At 37.6% G+C, this 7,892-nt stretch overlaps 1 protein-coding gene and 1 non-coding gene across 7 annotated transcripts in view; one reads left to right on the top strand and one right to left on the bottom strand.

Annotated features, from left to right (window-relative positions):
• The window catches only part of MTUS1 (microtubule associated scaffold protein 1), a 168,651-nt gene that overhangs the window by 116,693 nt on the left and 44,066 nt on the right, over nucleotides 1–7,892 (top strand). The window lies entirely within an intron of this gene.
• LOC112066962 (U6atac minor spliceosomal RNA) lies at nucleotides 653–772 on the bottom strand. The gene has a single exon (XR_002892998.1). It is a non-coding gene; the product is annotated as a U6atac minor spliceosomal RNA (small nuclear RNA).

Raw genomic sequence — 7,892 nt, 5'->3', positions numbered from 1 at the left:
CTGAGCCTGCGCGTCCGGAGCCTGTGCTCCGCAACGGGAGAGGCCACAGCAGTGAGAGGCCCGCGTACCACAAAAAAAAAAAAAAAAAGTATTTCTGAATGTAATGAATTTCTATTAACTTTTCTTTACAGTTAGTAGTCCATTTTAAGAACATAAGAGATCTGCTTTATTCCCTGCCAGCCACATGGAAAATGTGTACGGTCAATTTTGGATTGTTTTGCAGGAAAAATTGTCTAAGCAATAGTTATCCTGAAATAGGTGTATTTAATATGAATATGCCTTCTATTCTATGATCTGCTTTTGAAATTAAGAAAGTAAAACCACTTTATATATAATACAAATCATTGCAGCGCTTCCAAAAATACAAGACTGTAAAATTTTCATAGGTGTCCTACAGTACCCCTACCCAGCCACCTGCCAAAGAATCAACTTGGGTGATGTTAACAGTCTAAATAAACACTGTGCTTTGCTGAGCTTGAAATGTTCCGTAGTCAGCAAATGCCATACCTACCCAGAAAAGAAAAATATTCTATGTGGCTCCTAATTATGACTATTAACTTTTCTAGAGCAAACACATAATGAAAGGAACCCTGAAAAGGTTTATATAAATTTAAGCTAATAATTGATAACACGAACATGTTCGTTTGTTTGTTTAAAATGATGGTTGGGTGCCATGAAGTAGCTCTCAGGGCCTTAACTGTGTGCCTGTTGTGAGGCCTCAGGGCCTCTTCCATCCTGGTCAAGGGGAGTGCTTCCTCCTTTCAGACAACACTGAATGATAATTCAAAAAAAGATCTTGGTAAGATTGTCTAGATTTCCGTGGGTGTGCAGTTCAGTTGATCAAGCTGGGAAAGTGTGTTAATAGGCTTGTGTTAGGGGCTGCATTCAGGACAATGGGAAATGAAGAGCTGACTTGCTCCCCAGGAAAATACCCCTGCAGACGATTCAGTTTGGAAAGCGTGATGGAGCAGGTGAGGCTAGAATAGAGTCTCTCTGGAGAATAGGAGCAGAGGGTTAGAGAATGTCAGAACACTTCCCCGCCGGGTCCCACGCCACACGCCCCCTTCCTCTGCCTTCTCTCTCATTTTCACGTGCTCATCTGCTCCTTTTTGTGCTGTCTCTAAGCTGGAAACTGTGACTTATCGTGGATTCCTCTTGATCCAACGGGTCCAGAAGTCTTCCTCTTCTGCCTCATAGACACATCCATCACCTCCTGCCTGTCCTCACTGCCCTGACCACCAGTTCCCTCCCGGGCCCACTCGCCTCACCAGCTCAGATCTTCTTTCACTGTGTCTCCAGACCCCTGCTTGGCACCATTCTGTGTCTCCTACGCGAGAGAGAAAACCTTGTACAGCACACACGTCTTGCCCCTGTTTATGCTTCCAGCCACGTCATCTTACTTTAATTTCAGGAGAGCTTTGCTGTCAGCACTGAACACCAGGACCTCCAGGGCCTCCCATACCTCTATGCCTTGGTGTTTTCTGGCCTTTTCTGTTTATCTGTCTGCCAAACATGCAAATGTCCACGCAAACTCTGTCTCTAGAACCCTTTCTTGACAGCCCCAGATCTAGGTGTTTCTCCACCTGTACTCTCACCACACTGTGTACATAATTCTGTTACCTAATTATCAAATCATATGGCCATTGGTGATGGCCTGTTTCTGTCTCTGCTGCATAAAAAAAGTTCCTTGAGAACAAGAACCAGTGTGTTAGAAGCACATCCAACAGACGTTTATTGAGTGTACAGTGGTCATGTGTGTGATCGTTTCATAACTGGATACTCCCTCTTATCAGAACACATATTTCCTGGTAGTTCACGTTTAAGGCTTTCTTGTCATGGAATATCCCAGGGTAAACACCCATAAATACCCATCAGATCCTGAGGAAACACTGACGGAAAGAACTTGTGTAAAGATGTGTCCCTAGGAAGGGTTTTAGATGTGTAGGTTCAGATTAAGGCAGAAAGACGGGAATCAGTTGTCTGTCCAGGCTGCTGGTAGAGCCCATTAGCTCATTACTTACATTTGATTAACCCACAAGCATTAGTTTTCAATGCAGGATGTAGTAGAAAGCATATAACAGCCAATGACTGTCACCTTCACAGATAGGTGAATATGTGAGAGTCGAACAGGAAGAGATTAATACCATAGAAACAAGGTGTCTTCAGGCATCCTTGTAGAACACCACCTTCTTCTACGTGCCTCCGCCACCCCCAAGACACGAGACTGGTCCACCTGCCCCACAGCAAAGTCACATGGTAGATTTTGATAAATATTTGGCCAGTGAATGAATACTAAGTCAATAGGCACGTAAAACACTAGGCAAACATTAGTTACTGAATGCTATGTATAGTTTTGTGTTTCATTCAAGTTAAGCAAGCTGTCCTAGTAAGTCTTGTCTCTTACTTGATTTTAATATTCGGAAAGCCAGCGGATTTCCGAATATTAAAGTGGCTTGTTTTGCCTTAGGATGGGTGTGTCCTCAGCAGCTAATAGGTTAGTCCCTGTCTGAATTGCTGAGTCTCTCCCACAAAACTTGTGTTCAGCCTTGAGGTGGGGATCTGTATGCCTGAGTGACTTGAGCCCGAAACATGGGCTTATTCTTCTTTCCCCAACTATTTTCTTTAAGAGGATGATAAATAACTTCATTAGGCGAGTTTTAAATTTTATTAAATTGAGGTTTCTGAGTAGAAAGAGCAAAGACAGTAAACAGTGTTATCCAGCTGTTTTTCAAGTGAGCAAATGTCTTGGATTCAGGACTTTTATTTTCCTGATGGAGGTTTCAGTTTCATTGGAATGAACCTCAGGAAGGTCAGACCAGACATGGCAGCGGTAATTATCCTGTCAACACGCATCCGAATCTATGTAGAAGTTAACATTTAATTTTAAGGTTTCTGAGTAAGTTGATTCTTTGAAATTAGACAGCCTGTTAATAGGTATAATAAACAAAATATTTTATAGTTTTAAATACAGCTGCATTATCAAAACAGTAGCATGTTAATAAATGGAACACAAGGGCAAAGTTTGGTTCATATTAAGCTAATTTCCTATAAATAATGAATTTTGTAGAATTTAAGGGAAACTTGTTTTTTTGGCATCATGAGGGAGTCTATTTGTGAGCATTAGGGCTTTGAACATCACTGGAGACTTTTGCATCGTCTCTGTTCTTCCGTTGGGCCAGGAGTGAGGAGGAAGGGAAAGATGCTCAAACTAGGGCATCAGCTACCGTGTGGTACAGTTTTGTCCTCAGGGAGCACAGTATGTGGAGTGGAAGATTGAGGTCACAGTGTGCTTTTCCAGCTCTAGGTAGAGTGCAGTCTGTTTGCTTATTTGCTCTTAGGTTGAAATTTGAAGACATCTAAATCTATTTTAAGAATTCCCATTCAACAGAAGCTGTGTTATTTAGCCTTCTGTCCAGGTTCCCCATGGAAGAAACATAGATTGACTTATGTTTGCTTGATGGTTAAGTGTTAAAGATTGAAGCTCAGAATTCATTGTAACCATCTTTAAAAAATGTTACGTTTTAATTTTGAATAGGTAATGTATTTACCCTGTGGTTAAAAAGTATGTAAAAATGCATTAGAACACCTTATATCTCTCTGGTTCTTATTTCCTTCTCTGAAAAGGTAAACATTGTTAGTACTTTCATATGTATTATACAATAGTTTTGTTATGAATTTATAAGCAAAAAAATGTGTTTATATTCCCATCATCTTGACACAATGGGGCACATCATCTACATTGTTCTTCACTGTTTTTTATTTACCACAGAGAGCTTCCTAGTTCTGTTACAGCTGTGACATTTCACTATATAAATGTACCATACATTTATTTAACCAGACCTCTACTTATGGACATTTGGGTTGTTTTTTTTAATCTTTCCTTTGCAAACAAGTTTGCAATGAAACCCCTTCTATAGGTGTTATTTTACTCCTGTGTAGGAGTCATGATAGAATAAATTCTTGCTTACTAGCTGTGAGTCCAACAGCTTGTGTGAGGGTGTGTTAGAGAAGGCTTATCACCAAATTTTATGTTCTTAGACATCAATTTGGGTATATGACACTATGCAGACAGACATCATCAGAATTGTTTTAAATGTTTGAATGAGATTCTCTGTGGGTAGCATTAAAACTGCATCGTGATGTACGTCATGATTTCTGCTGATTTCTGTTACTTCCTGAGGCAGAGCGGTGTTTGAGTTCTAGGTGTGGTGTCTGGGGTTTCCATGGCTGGACACTTAGGAACTGATGTTGATATGTGAGATTCCCCACTCTTGAAATTCCAGTTCTCCAGCTATTAAGAAAGCCTGAGAGAAAAAGAAGGTGGTACCGTCTTGAGTCTTCTTGACAGCTTGAGTTTTCCTGAAGCAATAGCTTTTTCTCCCCTCCTTCTCTAGTTAGATGGAATTCACACTCTAACACTTAACTGCAAATGATGGTGAAACAGTAACCAGTCAAAGCACAAATGAGAAAGCAGCTAAGTACCAGGAGACGTGCATGATTGGAATGCAATCAAACTTGGACAGTTGATGTTTTCCAGGGTGTACCTGAGCAAAAAACTGCTTAAGTTCATTCTCGAGTGATCTTAGCAGCGTTCCTAATATAGTATTAGGCCCTAGAGAATCTTCTAAACTTTCAAAAAATAGATATGCCTTGACACGGTTAACAGTTACAAAATGTGGAGAATAGGACTTTTATAAGCACAGATGCCATTTTGTTACCCAAAGCTAAAGCAACCAAAATGTAATAAAGGAAATGTATAGATACTAACTCACTTGTGGATCTAAGCCATCTGAATTCTCAGCAGCAAAGTGGGGAGTAGCTTACACTGTTGCACTGACAGATTTGAAAAAACTAAGTGTTGGTTGGGCCTGGGAGACAAGGCATGAAATGGGGGAAGGGGGTCAAAAGGTACAAACTTCCAGTTCTAAAATAAATAAGTCATGGGGATGTCAGGTACAGCATGATGACTAAAGCTGATAATTCTGTATTGCATATTTCAAAGTAGCTAAGAGAGTATATCTTCTTCTCATCCCAAGAATAAAATCTTGTAACTATGTATGGTGACAGATGTTAACTAACTGTGCTCATTTCGCAGTATATACAAACAGTGATTCACGTTGCACACCTGAAACTAATATAATGTTCTATGTCAGGTAAACCGCAATAAAAACATGTCAAATTACATTTCAGATGGTCAAAAAAAAAAAAAAGTTTGTCTCAGGAATTTGAGGCCACAATTGCATAAGAAGAGCTTTTAACTAAATTTATTGAAGTAAAATAAAAACCATCATGATGGCTTCAGAGGATAATTCAACGCTTACTTTTTACAATTTTTTATATACTTTTTCAAAAAGTATTGACAGATTCTTAACATTATGTAAATATATTATTTTAAAATCGACTTTATGTCCGTGGAGAAACACTAGAGTTAATCTCTTTAAACCAAGAAAAGATAGACTTACCTTTAAAATAACGTTAGAGGTGGAATTAACCATTCAATAAGAAAAACAGATAAAGGAAGGTATATTATATACATATAATCAAGGAGTTTAGCCAAACAATATTACTAAGCAAATAATTTCCATAGACTTGTAAATTCAAAAAGTCTTGATAAATCCAGTGAAAAAATTTTAGTTTATAAAGGAACCAAACATAAATACTTAGCTGCTGCCTGACTTTGGCATAAGAGATAATTTGAAGGAAAAAAAATTTTGGTGTTACAAAAAGAATACCTGTATTCTGAATGTGAGTGTAAAAAACAATGCTTAATGAGTTAATTTACATTTAATTTAATATATTTCCTTAGAAATAACTTATTAGAACATGACTAGTTAATACTAAAATTCATCTGAGAGACTAAGTAGGCAAGAAACTTAAAGAATGTTTTCTCCAGAAATGTTAATATAAAATATTCATTTCTCAGATTTTGTAAATAATTATAACCTAACAGTTTAAAAACTGATATTGTGGTAAATAGTAAAATTGATTAACATAGAAATTCTAGGAAGAGAATGGAAAGTTGTTAAGGATTCAAGAAATGGTAACTTCAGAGCAATGAATAATAAATGAATACATATTTCAATAAGTATTGGTAGGATATATAGCAGTGATATTGGTCAGGAAAGTGAACCTGTATCTACATATGTTGCAGGAAATTCTAGATGGTCAAAGAGTTAAAAGATGTTTTTTGCTCTTCTGTTTGTATGAAATCATATAAAACACTATATAAGAGGTAGGTATTTATCAGTAAATATTGGTAGGTATTTATCTATAAATATTCATCTGTCAATATCCAATAATATTCATTATTGAAATGAATAGTTAGCAGATAATGGGTCTGGATGAATTAAAGTAACATTTTGTTAAGATTATTGCATAAATGTTTATTTTTAATTATGTAATATATTACATCCCCACCCCATCTCCACTTTCCAGAATGGGTGGGAACAGAAGCCTAGGTTCTGACTTGGAGTCTGTCCTGTAGAAGCTGTCTATGCCTGGGCTAGGCCCTTCACATCCTTGAACTTCACCTTCCTTATGGAGGGTTACTGGGAGGACCACAGAGAGGGAAAGTGACAAAACACTATAAACAGTAAAACAGTATAATTATTATATGTTATATGACAAATATAATCCCTGGGAACATTTTATTTGTTTGTTATTTATTTGTTTGTTTATTTTATTTTTTGGCCGCGCTGTGCGGCATGTGGGATCTTAATTCTCTGATCGGAGATCGAACCCGCGCCCTCTGCAGTGGAAGCACAGAGTCTTGACCACTGGACCACCAGGGAAGTCCTTGGGAACATTTTAAATTTTAGAAAATGACATAGAGGAATACTAATCTCAGATATTTGGATAAATTGTAAAATATTTAGATTATTTTTCATCAGTATGTGACTCTATAAAGTTCTCCTTTCAGGACTTTAATGTTATGACTGTGAAATTGGTTACTGTCTCTGTCTGCTTTGGAAGTGGCAATTATCGCTAAGCAGTGAATAATGATTACTAACAAAGACTAATGCATACTTTCCCTTCTCTTTAAGTATTTTTAAAACAATAAATATTTTAGTCATTTTAGAACTGAGAATTATCAAGCATTAATACAAATATTGAGCTAACCATGGAAAGCTACCATAGAAAATGAGAGCCCTTTTCCTGTTTTGTTTGTTTGTTTTTGTTTGTTTTTTTAACTTAAAGAATATATTGAGTGTACTTTGCCATTGCCTCTTGGAACATGAATACTGAGGTTTTGTTTTCCTTCAAGAAATCGCTGTTTTCTTCCCTCTAAAAAATTAGAGAAAATAATTACTGTTTATAAAATTGTCTTAGGTTTGTTTGTCACCATAGAATGTGGATGCCATAGGGAATGACTTTGAGAATAAGGAAACATTTATTTTTTTAGTTTCTTGTCTTTTTTTCCCCTAGATTTAGATTTGTTTTGGTTATTCAGCCTACTTATTTTAAGAAGCTAAGCAGCTTGTTTCCTGTTTTTCCAATTCTGTTTGACATTTAAAGTGACTGAGACATTTGGAATGGTTCCAAAATGGAACAGTTTTTTCATGTAAAATAGAGTAATTCCCAGGGCACCATGACAGAAAGTGAGAAATCACTTAGCATGGCATCTTAAATGGATTTGGAGTATTAGCGTGGGCTTTAAAATAAAAATTTTTTAAGCCATATTACAGCTTGAAGGGGGAGAAGAAACAACAAAGCTTGTTTTTTTTTTTTTTTTTTTTTTTTTTTTTTTTTTGCGGTACGCGGGCCTCTCACCGCTGTGGCCTCTCCCCTTGCGGAGTACAGGCTCCGGATGCGCAGGCCCAGCGGCCATGGCGCAAGGGCTCAGCCGCTCCGCGGCATGTGGGATCTTCCCGGACCGGGGCACGAACCCGTGT

The sequence above is a fragment of the Physeter macrocephalus genome, chromosome 20, assembly GCF_002837175.3.
Source record: "Physeter macrocephalus isolate SW-GA chromosome 20, ASM283717v5, whole genome shotgun sequence".
Taxonomy (NCBI): Eukaryota; Metazoa; Chordata; class Mammalia; order Artiodactyla; family Physeteridae; genus Physeter; species Physeter macrocephalus.
The sequence above is the reverse complement of the archived record's forward strand: the minus strand, read 5'-3'. Positions and strand labels throughout refer to the sequence as shown.